The sequence below is a fragment of the Triturus cristatus genome, chromosome 2_2 (assembly GCF_964204655.1).
Source record: "Triturus cristatus chromosome 2_2, aTriCri1.1, whole genome shotgun sequence".
Taxonomy (NCBI): domain Eukaryota; kingdom Metazoa; phylum Chordata; class Amphibia; order Caudata; family Salamandridae; genus Triturus; species Triturus cristatus.
Window position 1 is genome coordinate 668712858 of NC_140582.1, and position 16623 is coordinate 668729480.

General features: G+C 48.0%; 1 protein-coding gene across 1 annotated transcript in view; it reads left to right on the forward strand.

Moving 5' to 3' along the window:
* The first annotated feature begins 346 nt into the window (after positions 1-346).
* WDR17 (WD repeat domain 17) overlaps positions 347-16623 on the forward strand; it is a 1003384-nt gene continuing 987107 nt past the window's right edge. Inside the window, exon 1 of the mRNA XM_085641859.1 lies at positions 347-474. The gene's annotated coding sequence lies outside the window, so the exon portion shown is untranslated. The remainder of the gene's footprint in view (positions 475-16623) is intronic.

The window sequence follows — 16623 nt, forward strand, 5'->3', positions numbered from 1 at the left end:
CGGTGACAGCCTTTGTCAAGTTCTTAAAGACCTAGTAGGTCAGAACGGGTGCGCAACACAGTGAAAAGATTACATCGATGAGAGTGCTCGTTGCAGTCTGTTCATAGCAGCAGAAAACACGAGACCTTTTCGAACAGAACTATCGTCGCTTATTCAGCAGATATAGCTAAAAGATTGATGCGCATGCGCATTTAACTAACTCGCTGCTCCTCCCCAGTAGACTGGTCACACGCACGGTCAACAACTCCCAGTACTTTATGATTGGCTGAAAAGTGGGCTGGGTTACTAAATAAATGAATAGAGCGCAATAGAGAGGATCCGTGACTAGTGAAATAGCGGCATCTGCTGGCTACGCAAAGTAGGAACGGTTCTGCCAAGCCAATTATTATTCTTACCATCGAGGAACCTCAGAACAGCTACCCCAGACAATACGTGGGCTGGACAGCTGAAGCAGCATGATGACTGGATGCACCGGTAAGACAGAAAAGAGGCCGCTGCCTCAAAGTAAGGTCAGGGAAAGAGAAAAAAATATTGTGTGACTGGGAGAATACGATAGAAAGAGATTTATTGGGGAAGTGTTTTCATAGAGATATAGAGCAGTGGACAGACTGGAGCAGTGGGAGAGACAAGGTTATTTGAAAAGGGTGGATTAGGAAAGATAGGCAGATTAAGAGAAGGATTATTAAAGAACAGAAGTCTGAGCCCATGTAAGAAAGGATTGACAGACGCATAGTCGCCTATATGATGGCACAGGATACAGGAAAAGCACTTGAAACGAATCTTCAAAGATGTATGTGTAAGTATGGAGAGTCTAGGAGTGGTGATTAAGTTTATGAATCGTACACAGAGGGAGAGGAAATTAGCATGATTAACATGCGCTGGATCCTTTTCCATGAGTGCCATTTCCACTTTACAAATACAAACCTGTTATTCTATAATGTATGCATTACCTCTGTCTCACTTGATATGGTCTTGCTGCTACTACCTATACCATCTAAATCTAAGAATTGGTAAGTCAATGCCTTTGTAACAGTCAAAAGGAGAAACTGTCCTATGTATCTATCTTTGTGCTTTTTGTAAGGATCGTAACTAGCGACTGTTTGTAACTTTGTATACCTTGTAATCAAATCTGTTTTTTGTAAAGCACTCTAACCTTTGGGTAATGTCCCTCTTATATAAAAAAAATCATAAATACTGCAATTCATATGAAATTATAAGGAAATGTATTAAAACATCTGCCACTCTGTTATGATGATGCTAAGAGTTAAGAATGTGTTCCGTCATAGAATGTTATTATGTCATTCTTGTTGTGAGGTAGTTCGGAATGCTAAGTGTAAGCGTCTCGCACTTTGTGTGAGTTGCGCGCAAGCGGCAGGTGCGAGGCTGGATCGCGGCAACAAAAGAGACACCACTACGTTTAAAAATCGGGTACCAACTGACCACATGCGGTCACGCCCCCTTTTATTAACTGTGCTCAGCCCGCCGGCATGAGCGCGTAAGTACAACATACCCGGCATCAACCAGGACCGTTAGCTAGACCGCTGACTCATCACATTCCATCCCAACTTAGTCCATTCTCTTTGGCTGGCATGCAAAGTCTTCCAGGCGGGAGCTCAGCCTTGGAATCTCTCTCAGTCCATACCGGGGGTAACACCCTCGGGTTGTGGACGGGGACCACAGCGCTCGGGATGTTGATGATACTTCAGGGGTTCCTCCTGTCGTCACCTCACCCGGTGTCGCAGGCGGTGGTTGTGCAGGTGATCCAGCGAAAGGCTAGGATGAACATTTCTCAATCAACATATTACTCAAAATGGGCCCATATGCACATTCTAGTTTCCTGACTGTTTCGCTAGGGGTCAAGCTTTATTTACACCTTGATCTGAATTAGTCAATTTCTAATTAACCTTCACAGATCAACACTCCTCTTTTGGTCAATGGACCATTAGTCCAGTAGTTGATGGTGATATTAACAAATTCATTAATTTATCTTATAACTCTCAATAAAATAATCACAGACTCCGGGAAAGATTTAATACATTTTATCTAATAACTCAGTCAAAATGAACGCTCATTTGTACAGATTCACAGTGCAAACTCCATCAACTTTCATAAGAGAGAAAAATTAATTTATCAATGTACATTCAATATATAGATTCATTCAACAGTTTGATGCATTAGGAGTGATAGATGAAGAGACAAAATACATAATAATTCATGCATTTGCAAAAGATATGCAAATTAAAACAGAGTAATATTTATCAAATGGTGAAATGGGGAAACCCAACCCTCTGGCCAAAGGACTGGTGGGGGTCTCCTGACTTAAAACTCACGTGTCAAAGACTATAGGACAGGTGCAGGATAGGATAATACTTACTACACTTCTCTAGAAGCCCGACGCACTGGAGCGCATCCCTCTCTTACACTCTTCCTCCTCAATATTCTTTTGCAAATCTTCACTCTAATCAGGCTGTCTTTTAGGATTGAATCTTCCCAGTCTGTTCTCTTCCTTCCAGCAGCAGTTCTCGCCCACATCTCACTCAGCATGGACATCAGCCCCCTTCTTAACTTAAATCACTCTAGTTATAGTCTTATTTTTGCATGTCCCACCCTTAAAAGTTGCGAGTCTTAGTGGATCATAGATTGTGATTGAGCAGGGGTAGGGGAGTTGTCATCACCTCATGCCATTATTCTCGATTTCTTAATAAACTTTTTGTCAACAAACATTTCCCATTTAATGTATACATTTTTCTGTGCCATTTCCCTTCACACACATCTAAAGTAACAAATTAGATACAAATTGATATATAGTTCTACAGTTGAAGAGAGTTCCCAGGTGTCTGTCCTTGACTCTTGGTAGCTTGTCAATGGTCCGGTCAGCGGGTCACTTCAAAACTTCAGTGCCCAGACTCAGTTTGTGTTACGTTTCAACCACCATCTTTTCCCTTGGCTTATTACATCAGGCCCAAACGCACACTATTTAATAAAAGAATTATAAACAGATGTGAATTTCTGAAATATGTTATTATCACTGTTCACCACCCACTTCTACTCTATCCCATGTTATTTTCTTCTTTGTTAAGCAATAGCATTAGCAGTGACAGCTCTCTTTAAATTCAGGCAGGCAAATACCAGGCCTCGAGACTTACAGTTAGTAACTCTTTGCACATGCGTGAGAGTTTCCCTCTCACATGGGATAGTCACATGGTTATTTGCTCAGTTCTGGTTCGCACATGCGCAACATAATTTTCGGTTTCAAGCGGGACTTCAGTTACGTAGCAATTATTCTTTGTTATTTAAGCATGCATAAAAGCTCTTTTCCCCATATGTAAATGTTGTGTGTATGTTAGTTTTCTTTTATCTACTATTGCTTATTATTAGTACCTGTTCATGAGAGGTTGATCCGAGCAAGTTTCTTTTTCTCGAATCCTTGCTCCATCACCGGCATGCCCCTGTGAGGTTCCTCATGCTCCGATGTTCTCCCACACCTCCGGAACGCTGCTTGCTTCCTCACCGGAGGGAGGCTCCGGCACCTTCTTAAACCATGAGATGTCCTGTTTCACTGTTTCTCCTCCTTTTTCGTCAGTTATCATGGTTCCCTTGACACTGACTACTGACCCGTGGCCCGGCTCGTATCGGGTCCAAAATTTACCTCCGGGTCTCCTGTCTTTCATTATGATTGTGTCCCTCCTTTTCACCCTCCGGGGTGTCGTTCTTCTTGTCCAGCTGGTGGCAAGGTTCTGTCTTTCTCTTCGCCCGAGGGCATCTTCCTCACTGTAGGGTGTTGGCGCCCAGCCGGGACAGGTAGGCAGAGTGTCGTGACGAGTTCCATTGAACATGAGCACCCACGGTGTTTGGCGCATGGTGCTGTGGGTGGTGCTTTGGTATTCTCGGAGAAACAGCTGTAGGTGCCGCCCAGGATAGGCGTTCTTGGCCACGGCGATTCGGAGGGCCTTGTTGAGAGTCCTCATAAATCTTTCGATCTCCCTGTTAGCCTGTGGCCACTGTGGGGTGATACGGCGATGCCTTATTCCATGATGTTGCATGAGCTCCCGGACCTCAGTGCCCTGGAACAGGGGTTCATTGTCGCTTTTGTTTTCCTCTGGACATCCGAACATTGCAAAGATCTTTTCAAGCACTGGGGCAATCTGAGAGAAGGCGATGGAACTGACAACTTCTACAAGGGGATATTTGGAGTAGCTGTCGATCATGGCTATGGTCGTCCGACCATCGGGAAAATTCCCAAAGTCGAGGCTCACCTTTTTCCAGGCGGGGCATCTTTTTACTGCTTCCTCGACTCTGGCCTCCAGCCCTGGGAACCAGACTTTCTCTCTCATCCGGGCTTTCATCCTTTCGATCCCCTGGTGTCCTCCGTAGGCCAACTGAGTTACCTGGTGTTGTAGGGCTGCCGGGATGACAATCCGGGACCCTCTGAGCAGGGTTCCCCCTTGGGTCACACTTAACTCATTCCGATCCTCCACAGCTTCATTAAGCACTCTTTCTTGGGACCGGCCCAGCTGTTGGCAGACTGCAGAAAGTGGTGCCAGTGTCCCCCCTGGACAGCAGTGCTGACCTTGGTGATCACAGGATCTCTCTCCGCTGCAACTACAACGTCTTCTAGCGTTAGTGCTTTTGGGCATGTGATGGTGGAAATCATGTTTAGGTGTGCTTCCAGCATTTCCACCTCTGTTTCTTCTCCTTGTTTGTCTTGTGGGGCCGGTTGTCTAGAGAGGAAATCGGCAGGATTCTCGGCACCTGGCCGGTAGGCCACTTCCATCTCATATTGTTGGAGTCATATGGCCCATCGCTTGAACCTCGAGGTGGATGTGATGCTGACCTCCCTAAACAGCAGCACCAGCGGCTGGTGATCCGTGATGACTCTGAATGGTTGGCCGCAGATGTATCAGTGAAAATGACGGCACGCCCACCGGATGGCGAGGGCCTCTCTTTCAATCTGTGCGTAGTGCCTCTCCGTGGGTGAGAGCGCCTTGCAGGGATAAGCGAAGGCCGCCTACCTTCCTGGCTCTTGTTCCTGAGTGAGAACTGCCCCGAGGCCTACGGAGCTGGCATCGACCAGTATCTCCATCTATTTGGCGGCATCGAAGTACACTAACGTGGTGTGATCAAGGAGGGTGTTCTTGATTGTTTGGAACGCCATTTCTTCCGAAGTCCCCCACTTCCACATGGCATCTGCTTGTGTGAGGTTCCAGAGTGGCTCCGCGATGGTGGCAAGGTCAGGGATGGACCGGTCACAGTACGTGGCCATCCTAAGGAAGCTTCATACTTCCGACATGGTCAGCGGGGCTGGTGCATTTTTAATTGCCTGGGATTTCCATGGGTCCACTTGGATTCCCTCTTGGTTGAACAGGTATCTGAAAAACTCTATCTGCTTTTGGAAAAACAGGCATTTTTCTCTGTGTGGGGAGACGCCATGTTCTTGGAGCCGTTTCAGCGTAGCTCTCGTGTCTGTAATGCTCATCTGCGGTTTCTGAGTGGATGAGGATATCATCACTCACATTCAGTACTCCTGGCAGGCCTGTCAAGATCTCCCTCACAGCATCTTAGAACACCTCGGCTGCCGAGGATATTCCGAAGTTAAGGCGTTTGTATCTTCGCAGCCCTGGGTGGGTACTGAACGTGGTTATGTAACGACCCTCTTCCGCTAGTACTAGCTGATGATAGCCTGCATTCAGGTTCAACTTGGAAAACCAATGGGACCCGGTGAGGTCAGCCACAATGTCGTCCATCATCGGCGTGATGTTGGGTTCACGTCAAATTGCCTTGTTAGGGAGGCGCATATCGATACACAGCCTGATTTTCCCTGGATTTCTGGGTTTTTTGGCAATCACCATGGGGGACACCTATGGTGTGGGCCCGGAAACCCTCTCAATGACCCCTTGGTCTTCCAGCAGCTTTTTTAGTTCTTGCTCCATGAGTGGTCTGAGGTGGAAAGGGATCCACCTGTGGGGTCCTGCAGTCGGGGTGACAGACGGGTCAATGTGCAGCTTGTTTAGGGCCTTTTTGATCCATTTCAGGCCCTCAAACAAGTCTGCGAATTGGCTTAACAATTCTCTGGTCTGGTTCGCCTGCACACTCCTTGCGAATGTCACTAACCGTAGATCCTCTGCAACGTGACTGCTTAGTAGGATGTCGGCCTCTGCGTTGATGACATGGATGTCGGTGGTGATTTTGTTGTCTTCTGACCGTATTGGCATGGTCATCTTGCCTCGAAGTGGCAAGGGTGAATCACTTCAGTATGCAAAGATCTTTGTTTTGGAAGGCTTGAGTTTTGGTTTGGGTCTTAATCGGTTATACTGCTGAATCCCCATGACGTTGACTGATGCGCCGGTGTCAATCACCGCGCTTACTTCGGACCCATCATTTCTCACTGTGCACGTGGGCTGTGGCCTCCTTCGTTTCTTGAGCGCTTGTGTGAAAGAGACTAGGTACGTTTCTCCTTCTTCATCCTCCATGGATGAGTCTTCTGCTTGGTTGGCAGCTCGCTCATTCTGTCTTCCTCCTTGGGAGGACGCGAGGGAAGCACTGGATAGTTGTCGCACAAGTTTTTGCGTGGGCTTTGCTCTTCTGCTGTCCTTACTCAGGGTCTTCCTTCTGCACATGGATGCGAAATTATTTGGGATGCCGCAATTGGTGCATGTCTTTCCTTTGACAGGGCATGCGTGGGGTGGGGGCTCCTCATGCCCACAGTACCCACACTGACCTCTCAGGTTCTAGGCCATGCGGTCTCTTGGCCTGCTTCCCCTGTCTTGTGTCTTGACAGCATCGTCCTGCTCCGTTTTGATGGTCGCGCTCTTCTCGGTCATGCGCGTCAGTGCCAAGTCCATCTTGTCTGTGCGGGCTGTTGACAGGTCGTGTGTCTGAGCCATGACTAGTATGTCATTTAGGGGTATGTTTGGCTGCCGTAGTATAAGTCTGCGTAGCACCTTGTTTTGTTTTCCTTGGATGAGCTGAGCCCTGATTTCTTCTGCCACCCTGTCATCAATCAGGTGTGTGCTAGCCAGCTTCCTCAGTCTTGCGTGAAAAGCATTGATGGATTTGCCTTATCTTTGAATGGCTTGTCGTAATTTGAAACGCTCGAAATCGGGGTTCAATTGGGGGTCAAAATGTGCGTTTAGTCCTGCCACTGCCGCATCGTAGTCAGTTGGGGCTCCAGAGTTTGGGAGATGTTTAAAAAGCAAGTATACTTCTTCCCCTGCATAGTGGAGCAGGAGCGATCGCCTGACTGCCCCATCTGCTTCCCTGGTGGCTGTGAAGTAGTTCTCAAGACGTCCAAGCCTCGTCTTCCACCTTGAGGATGCCATGGTGGTGTCAGCCGCTTTGCTGAATGGGGGTGACACGCCTGTGGGAGCATGCTGTGTGACAATCCGGAATGGGGCACGGTTCTCGACTGGGTTGTCCCCCATTGTGTCTTGGGGTCGTGTCTTGTCACTGTGTGGTGTGGGGTCTGCAGAGTTCGAGCTGCGCCCCTCGTGTTCTTATCCTACAGGGTTGACCACTGCTGCCCTGGTGGGTTATGCAGGCACACTTCGTCATGAGCGCTGTCACTTGCCATGTGTTTAATGGCTTTTCCTATCTTTCCACCCTTTTTTCTCTCTCAGGCTCCTTGGTTCACCACGTCTCTGTGGTCTCCTTTTGCTTTTGTTGTACATAGCCGCATTGGCGGGCTAGAGCATACTTCTTGCTGCGCATGGGGTGGTACATTAACGCCGAGTGAACTCGCCTTACAGGCAGCCTGTTGTGGCCCCCTGCTGGGCTGTGGAGGTGTCTATGGCTGTCAGGGCCATGCGTTGTACTGCCAGCACGGTGGGGCACAGGAGCGTGGGTCTGGCTCCACACTCATCTCCAGTGTAAGCGTCTTGTGCTTTGTGGGCCTTGCGTGCCTGCGGCAGGTTCGAGGCTGGAGCACATATACGGCGTCAATTGGGACCATCAGCTAGACCTCTGACTCATTACACTAAGGTTGACAGTTGTAACCACCTGTCACCCAAAGCAGTCGTGCTGGCCTCTGTATGAAGAATACATACAATAAAAGAATATTTCACAAGTGTTTACGAGTGCGGATTTACTTAACAATTTTGGCAATGATCTAGCAAGAATCTACATGTCACGATGAACGCTGTTACTGCTTTTCTCAGCCAGTGGTATTATCGGGAAGGCTGAATGGGTATCTTGAATTGCAGTTGATACACAAACCTTTAGTAATGTGTGCCACATAAAGAATTGGTGAGGAGAGGCAAGTGCAGAAGCATTATTTCATTGATCTGCTCGCAGGCGAGGACAGGTGTGTAGGAGAGTAGGATCTGCTTCTTATGGTTACCCCAATTTTTGCTGCTGTAACACTGTTTTTCGACTTTAGTCTGGCTGAGGCCCTGCTATTCAGAACCTCAGCCTAGCCGCATCCTCTCTAAATTGATTCCTAGTACCTTAGGTACACAACAGATTGGATTCTGGGGAGCCCTTATAAGTCCATAGTATATGGTATACTATTTACCCAGAGGCCTACCGGGGGCTGAAGCATGTACTATGCCACGCCTGGGAAGCCCTCCAAAATGGCACCACATGTCTGCTACTGCAGCCATGGTAAGGTGGTGCATGCACCCCTTACTGAGATATAGGTTCACTATATCTCACCAATCACTGCACATAGAAACCTATCAGTCACCCCTATGGCAGGCCTTATCAATCCTGAAGGCAGGGTGTTTGGTTTTGTGTGAGAGGGTGCCCATGCATGAGGAGAGCCCCTCTGCAGCCTTCTGGATCTCTTCTCTGGAGTTGTCTGTGTAGCAGCTTGACCATATACTCTTAAGTGCATTATAATTATAACCAAACGGTAAATGCTAACTTTGGACTGGCTGCACAGAAACATGTCGTGTTTGGTGTCAAACACCTTGGAATCATACCCCCACACCAGTAACTGGTGTGGGAGTATGAGCCCACCCTTCTAGAGGGAGAGACATGACAGCACCGTTATACCCGGTAACAACTTAAAAGAGCCCTGGCATCACAAAATGGATGCTGCAGCCACAGACACGAGTCTGGCCTCCTGCTGCTGACCGAAACTCCGGCAGGGGAGGCCTGGACAATAGGTTTCCTGTCACAAGGAGGTGTCACCATCTCCCAGACAGGCTGTAGTGTATTGGGGCTGGGTGGGTGCACTCTATGAGTGCTGTGAAGTCCTGCACTGGGGGCACATTTGGTGTCCCTGTGCACAGTCCAGCTCAAACCGGTTGCAGGGGCTACCAGCCCCTGCTCTGGCGTGAAACTGGATAAAAAAAATGGATGTAGCCACCCCTCTTTCCAAACCCTCCAATAGGTGGGTCCCCTGAGTTAGTCCAACCCCTTCCTTGAGTATAAGATAGGAACCCCTGGCAACAGGACTTTAGATATTCCTGGACGAAACTCTGCAACTGAGTCCTGGACCTTTGACGATCTGTTCAACGCCAGATGACTGAAGAATCTCCCTTGGAGTAAAGGAGTTACTCCCCTGCTTGGCAGACACCAAAGACACATCTGTCCCGTCTGCATCTCCGAAGCTCCCGCTGGATGCCGAAGTCTTTACAACATCAGAGGTGGATTTCCAGACTTCCCAGAGGCTGAACCGAGACCCCAGCAAAGCTGAGACCCGTAGCCCATGTGGGTACTGTGGAACCGGAACCCCTGGACACCGTGCACATTCGCAAGTGCATCAGCTTCTCGACATCTCCTGAGGCTGTGCTTTGGGATACTTGTAGCCCAGGCCCCGAGCAGAGAATTCACTGAATATTGTTGGCCTGGTCACTCCGAGTGACCCGTGGGCCTCCATTTTGTGATTCCTCTCTATGTCCCTTCGCGATCCCTGGTCCGTCGACTGGTGGGCCCCTGTGAAGGTAACTTTGACTTTCCCTGGGCTTCTCTGGTTGCTCCAGATGTGCTCTCACTCCTCCTTGATGGTGGAGTCCCTCGGACATTGCTGGTCCGCACCGAAGCATCTTTCTCTTTTCTACTTGGGTTGCTGTTGCCAAGGCTTGTTGTGTCCAATCTGGGCACCGACGCTGCAGCACTCGACATCCTTCGTGAGGCAGCTTGAATCCAGCTCCTGGTTGTCCTCGACGCCTCCTGGTCCTCGTGGCTGAAGAGTCAAGCTTCATCTTCTACACCTGAAACACCCGACATCGGTGGGCATTCGTCTATCGTGCCCCTGGTCACTGGCAAGTGACCCAGAATCTGTCCCCTCTGCTTTCAAGTGTCACATCTTCGATCCAGGCTTGGATCTCTTCAGACACTTCACATCTTCCCGGCAGCAGCACTTCTTCGCCAGCTTCCATTGAAAACTACGACGCGACCCAACACCATTTGACACCTATGCACCCGGCTTCCCTGGGTGAGTTAACCCAAGTACTCTGATGCTCCCGTGGGTGTTGACCCTAGAACTGTCTAAGTCCAAGAGGGTTTGGTCCTAGTCCATCTCTAAGTGCCCTTTATCTTTAAAAATCTAACCGCGACTTTCCCAATAGAAGCTAACCATAGCTCGCGGCTGTGTCCTCACACTGCACACGGCCCCCGTGGGTCCCATGTGTCACTACCTTGGGTGGTTCCTTGGGGTCTCAGTGATTCTACAGGCTCTAGGCTTTGTGTCTAGTTAAGTCGGGGTTCTTATACCACTATTTTAGTATATGGTTTGGCTCGCCCCTAGGGCCTAACGTATATTTCGTGCTACTTTACTGTTTATTTGAAGTGTAACTTATGTGCTTTTACCTCTAGCCTCATAAAGAGACTAGAGGGGTGTTTTTAGTAATAAATACATATATATTATATATATAAAACTGGTGTGGTCTCCTTTCATTTAGCCACTCAAGAGATTATAGACTGGTAAAACAAGCTGCTTTACATTCCTTCAAGACTTAGCCTGAAGGCTGCTCTCCATAGCTACCACTAGGATAGCTTTCAATAAAGGTTGACTTTAACCTATCATCATTAAGGGGTTGTTTGGACTGGTGCAAGGTGCCCACTATAACTAGTGGACAGCATATACCGGGCCAACTTCTCACAAGGTGCGCTTAGTTGTTTAAGAGATGTGTGACGAAGAGTGCTTTACCGAAAGAAGCGTATGTACTGTACAAGTCAAGCGTACGTTAAATATGGGAAGAATACAAAATCCGGTTTTGAACATTGTTTAAAAACTTACTTTGGTATATGAAGTCAGGCCCTGTGCGCCCATACTTTAAACTCCTGTGCATGAGTATTTCTGTGCATGGGATACGTAGTGTTTCATTGGCGGAATCCTCTGGGGAGCTGGGGGACGTCAGCCTCTGAGCATTGTCTAGAGCATTGATTCTTGCAGACAAATTGAGAAGGGTGATGGCAAAGCAGTGGACTGACGTCATAGAGAGTGCATTGTCCTTAGCGCACAGGCCTGTGGAGATTTTCAGAGAAAGTAGTGAGTCGGAGTTTGGTGTCAGAGATTAATGGTTCTGTGCACACCTGATCTATTTCGAGGTGCACATCGAGTTTCAGGCAAGCGTTGACATGCGCACCCTTAAATTAAAGTGTGGAGATTTGCAGTGATGTGCAAACCTGTTCTCAGTCAGTCAGTCATAAGTCTTTATTTCGATTGGATCAATCATAAAAGACAAAAATGTACTATTTTTTAAAAAAAACAGATCATATTAAAATTCCATGATTTAAAAAGTATATAAAAGTCAACGACCAACATTTAGAAATAAAGGACCCTCAGTAAATAAAGCATCTATTTAGAGGTGCAGGTCAAGTTTCAGGCAAGCGGTGACGCGCACACCAGAAAATTAAACGCACACTTTTTTGTTCTTATTTTCTTTATTTGTACTGTAAGTTTAATGGTGAGATGCACACCTTGTAATTGCACATATCTTGTCTCAGTGTATGTGGATGTGTTTATCCTGTCATGAACTATGGTGACACACACACCTTACAGTGGGATATTACTAGCTAAATACTCAAAGTATTGTGTTAGTATATGTTGGAAATGGCCCTTTTTGCAGGGTTATCTCCAAACCTTTTGCTTCTTCCTCCTATTTTTTCCTGACCTGTTTGTGTTGGTTTTAGGACTCTGGGCACTTTACCACTGCTAATCAGCGCTAAAGTGCATATGCTCTCTGTAAATTGTGTTATGGATTGGTGTTTTCATGATTGGATATTTGATTTACTTGTTAGTCCTTAGTAAAGTGCCAGGGTCTGTAATTCAAATGCTACTAGTGGGCCTGCTTTACAGCAAACAAATGATGGATGGAATGCTGACAATGCAAACATTCTCCTCCAGTCAAAAGATCCGGGTTAAATCCATCTATCTTTTGCCCACTACGCCAACCCAGTTTAGCCCCAGCCATATGCAAATCAGTCTTGAACCTGTGCCCCATGGGAAAAGTCCAGACCGAACTGCCAGACCAGGTCCTCCCTGGACCGGAAACAACCATCCTGGGACCAGTTTCAGGGTATGTCACCCTTCTTCAGCCAGGCTAGCTTGAACCTAGTGGCACAGTGAGCAAGGGACCCATGTCTGGGCATACCCATCCCACTTAGGGCGAAAAGTGTTACAGCAAACAAATTATGGACGGAATGCTGACAAAGCCAAAGGCCTGCAGCACTGTTTGTGCCACCCACGTGAGTAGCCTTGAAAAGGTAAATCAGATCTGCCAGTGCAGAGTCTGCATGCAGTTTGTAACTGCCATGTTGCCTTGGCCAGTGCACACACTTTCCAGTCCCTAACCTTCGCTTTTTCTTACATTCTTACATGTACATGCCACCCCTAAGGTAGGCCCAAGTACCCCCGTGGGCAGGGTGCAGTGTATTTGAAAGGTAGTGAATTATGGCTAATTTCATTTTTCACTATTGCAAGGTTACCTGTTCCCCATAGGATAGAATGGGGAGTTTTTTTATAACATCTTATAAACATAACTGGCCCGGGGAATTAGGTGGGAAAGCAAAGTTTAGTATGCCTGAACTCAGAATCTAAAGATGCATCTTTTAGTGAAGATGATTTTTACATTCTGTGTTTGAAAATACCACTTTTAGGAGGTAGGTATTTTCTTGCTCAGTCATCCCGTGTGCCTCTGCTTGAATGTGGATTGCCTGTCTGGGTTTTGGATGACAGAAGTGTGGAAATTTAGTTCATATCTGAACATTATCTGCGCCATCTTGTCTCTCCCCAAGCGCCACACGCAGAAAACGCGCGACGGCCATTTTAGGCACCATGGTCTCATTGCCGATCGCCAGCGCGTCCCTCAGGCGCTGCAAACATCCCCCGTGCGCCGGCCACCCCCCCCCCCGCTCTCTCATACATGGGCCATAAACCCTCTCCTTCTGCGCGACCCTGCCATGGAACCACATCCCGCGCCTGACCAACACCTCCTTTCATCCCATACATGGTCATACATCCTTTTGATAACCCCCTTCCTCTGCGCCCGATTGTCCGAACCGATCCCAGGCCATCACCTAGCCCTGCGGATGCAGTTTATTGCCCCTACTGTAAGGGAAACACCTCACATCAAAGGGATTACAGTAGATCAATGCCCCCACCCCCTGAGACCCGACCAGTCGCACACACCCCCGGGAATTGGCGGAATGTCCAGCTGTGTGATAGCCATCTCCTACTGTGGGTGGGGTGGGGACTTCCACTGTAGTTATGTGTGGAGCGGATCCGAGCCGGGGATTCCGAGGATGTTCTTTCATGTATCAAAGCAATCTCAAGAATGTGCCATGTACAATAAACCGATAATAAAGTCAAAAATGTGTGTATAAGAGACCAGGTCTCAGAGATGCAGAGAGAGCACCTCGAGACGATACCTTGCTGTCCGATCTGATGTGTTCTGCTCCGACGGAATAAAACTTTGTTTCCTGCCTTCCAGTCTCCGGCGCCTGCCTCTTTTGTTGGTTAATCATCGAATGGTATAAGAGGCGATTACCGCCGGGCAATACTTGAAAGGTTATCGACTGAAACTGCCGCTACCATTTAACAATTGGCGCCCAACGTGGGGCCCATCAGCGACACGTGGATCCAACGGGAGAGGTCCCGACGACAGAGTGAACGACTGCAACGATCGGGAAGAGCTCCTGCCCGAGAGACCCTCGTCTGGCGGCCGATCATCCGAACTTCACTGGTTCCGAGCAGACCTCTCTCGAGTGATCTACGGTCCTGACTGTGAACCATCAGGAGTGCCGCGGCAAATACAGAGAGTAGAGGACGATCGGGCGCTGGAGGCGGAAGACGAGAAACTGTCCATGCGGTCCTGGTAAGGTCGTGTAACACGACAAATTGCGAAACGATTGATTGATTGATTGAAAATACTAGTATTGCTTATTTGATTGTTCTTTTTGAGATATTCGCTGCCTACAAACGGGGAAGAGTAGAAATACTCTCTCTCCCTTTGCAGATAGTGAAGGGTAGGTAACGCGGACTTTTGTCCCCCTTTGTAACCTGTCATGCCTATTTTTCTCCCCACTGATTGATTGTCCGAACATTGATTGTTTTTGACGAATAGTGCTTTTTGAGATATTCTCTGTTTGCAAATAACGTAGAATAGAAATATTCTGTCTAGTCTTTGCAGATAGTGAAGGATAGGTAGTGCGGACTTTTGTCCCCCTTTGTAACCTGTCATGCCTATCTTCTCCCCACTGATTGGTAGTTGGTTCTGCCCAGACCGCTTATTAGAGATGAACCATCCGGCTCCACTGGAAGGCACCCCTAATAAGGACATGTTTACTAAATATGGACTAGTCGCTGTAGCTTATAGCAAACTATGGCATAAATATACAAAGAAGGACTCCGAAAGTCAGTGGCCACTGATGGGATCCTTTGATGACCATAAAATAGAAACGCTGGAAATAGCTCTACGTAGCAATAAAACGACGCCCACTATGCTCGACAGTATCGGCATGTGGCGCAAAGAAACAACGCAACGGAAAAAGAGAGAAGAAGTAAAGGCAGAAAAAGAACTACGAAAGGCAGCTCACCTTGTCGCTAGAAAGTTAGAGGAAGAAATAAAGGAGAGAAAGGAAGCTAAACAAAAACAAGAATCTGAAACGTCAGGCCAGTGCCCTGTTAGGACCCCCTCTACGCTCTACCCTGAGTTGCCTTCCAATCAACGGGCGAACGATGAATTGCTATTAGGTCCTCCGATCATCTACATGCCCCCTCCATACGCTCCCTCCCAACCTATAGTGCAGCACCCACAACCCCCGAACGCAAGCGAAAGCAGTACCAGGGCCTCGGTCCTCACGGCCTCCGCGCCGGCCGAGCCTCTTGTACTGAACACAACGTTAGCAATAACGTTAGATGACCCCAAGACGAGAAAGAAAGATTCCGCCAGAATGAATCGGCTAACAAAGGGTGAACGAGCCGGAATCGATAAGGTAGTGAGAACACTAGTGGAACGGAAGGAAAGTGAGGAATATGTGACAGATATGTATAACTCGTATGCCGACAACCACAGACGACACTTTGTCGTACGACTTTGTTATCACACTCTGAATGCCTATGAGGATAGGTACCAGGATAGAGGTCCCGAAGGCTTAGCAACCTTGCATAGAAAGGTTGATATTGGGGAAGAGGGAGAGGGCGATGTGACGGACCTCTTCACACGTACACTCGAAGTCTTCCGACATCTTAAAGAACACAGGCGGACGACCAAGACAGAAACCCCCATAGCGACTGAACCCCAGGCAGGAAAAGCTGGTACCATGATGCCCATCAAGGAAGCCGCTCCTTACTGGGTCCCCCCACGAGGTCAGGGAACACACGATGACATCAACCACCAAGATGCGAAGGGAAGGGTTGTTTATAACTGGGTCTATCAGCCATGGGACCGACAAGACATCCTGACCTTTAGAAAAACCCTACCCAACTTAAGAAAGAACCCGACTGCCTTTTACACAGAACTAGGTACGGCCTTAGGTTCAACTATAATGACCTTGGCGGATATTGATTTGTTCTTCGGGTTATGTCTGCCGGCTGATGTGTGGAAGCAAATCCGGAAAGTCGACCACGCTGAGCCGTTCGGATATACCTGGGTACAACTCGATACCATAGACAAGCAGCGAGAACCTGGACAGAAACCTCTAAAGGCCATATTGGAACTCCCAGACAAGATTGTTCAGAAATTAAAGACCCTAATCCCAGAAAGGAAAGTAGACTGGTCGATAGTGACGGCTTGCCACCAGAAACCCCAGGAGGATGTATCCGAATTCTTCTCTCGATTCGAGACAGTGTTTTCTGATTATAGTGGCCAGGACATGACCACTGCAACCGGACATCACCTCTTTGTGCAGAATTATGTGAAGGGTCTGTCACAGGAAGTCTCCCAGAAGTTACAGACCAGCGAGAGTAGTTGGGCAGCCTCCAAACCCGCGGCTATCCTCCAGATGGCCCAGTACTACGAACACCAAAAGAATGAGAACGATAGGGCGTCCGAGAGAAAGAAAAAGGAGCTGAAGGAAAGGGTAATGATCGCATAGTTGCAAGGGGTGACCATAGGAAGGGAACCTCCCAAGGGAAACTACCAACCGACTGCTCCTAGAAAACTACCCCCTAGAGACCATGCACCCACACCCTACGCTGGACGCAGGGACTTAGACGAGAATCAGTGTGCGTTCTGT